Source organism: Anomaloglossus baeobatrachus, unplaced genomic scaffold, assembly GCF_048569485.1.
Source record: "Anomaloglossus baeobatrachus isolate aAnoBae1 unplaced genomic scaffold, aAnoBae1.hap1 Scaffold_4150, whole genome shotgun sequence".
NCBI classification, from domain to species: domain Eukaryota; kingdom Metazoa; phylum Chordata; class Amphibia; order Anura; family Aromobatidae; genus Anomaloglossus; species Anomaloglossus baeobatrachus.
In genome coordinates this window covers 43,429-43,884 of record NW_027443486.1, presented here as the reverse complement: position 1 = coordinate 43,884, position 456 = coordinate 43,429, and the positions used below count along the sequence as shown (strand labels likewise).

At 54.4% G+C, this 456-nt stretch overlaps 1 pseudogene; it reads left to right on the top strand.

Moving 5' to 3' along the window:
* The first annotated feature begins 123 nt into the window (after positions 1 to 123).
* LOC142278015 (U2 spliceosomal RNA) lies at positions 124 to 213 on the top strand (annotated as a pseudogene).
* The last annotated feature ends 243 nt before the right edge of the window (positions 214 to 456 follow it).

Here is a 456-nt window from a genome sequence, read left to right as displayed (position 1 = left end):
AGGGTTGGCTTGGGTGACAAAATGTCTTGTGTAGGCGTGGGTTTGTCTCCCTCTCGCTCTCTCTCCCTAAGATGTGTCCGGCATAGGCCAGGGTGCCACTCGAGGCCCAAACCAATTCTGGTTATCGCTTCTCGGCCTTTTGGCTAAGATCAAGTGTAGTATCTGTTCTTATCAGAACAAACTGAGCTAGCTACACTTGACGAGATACGATCAGGGAGACGAGCTCCGAAGCCCAGCCGAGACCGGAAGAGGGAGATCGGACGGAAGAAGAGCTTGGCAGAAAGAAGCAAGAAGACGAAGCCTCGGAGAAGACTTGGGGAGACCAGAGGAACTTCGAGGAGGAACACAGCGGGAGAAGACACCCGGAGAAGAATCCAAGATCCAGCTCCGGGAACTCAAGCAGGAACCAGCCATGGCAAGCAAGCCAGAGAAGGCAGCCAAGAAGGCTCAGGACCC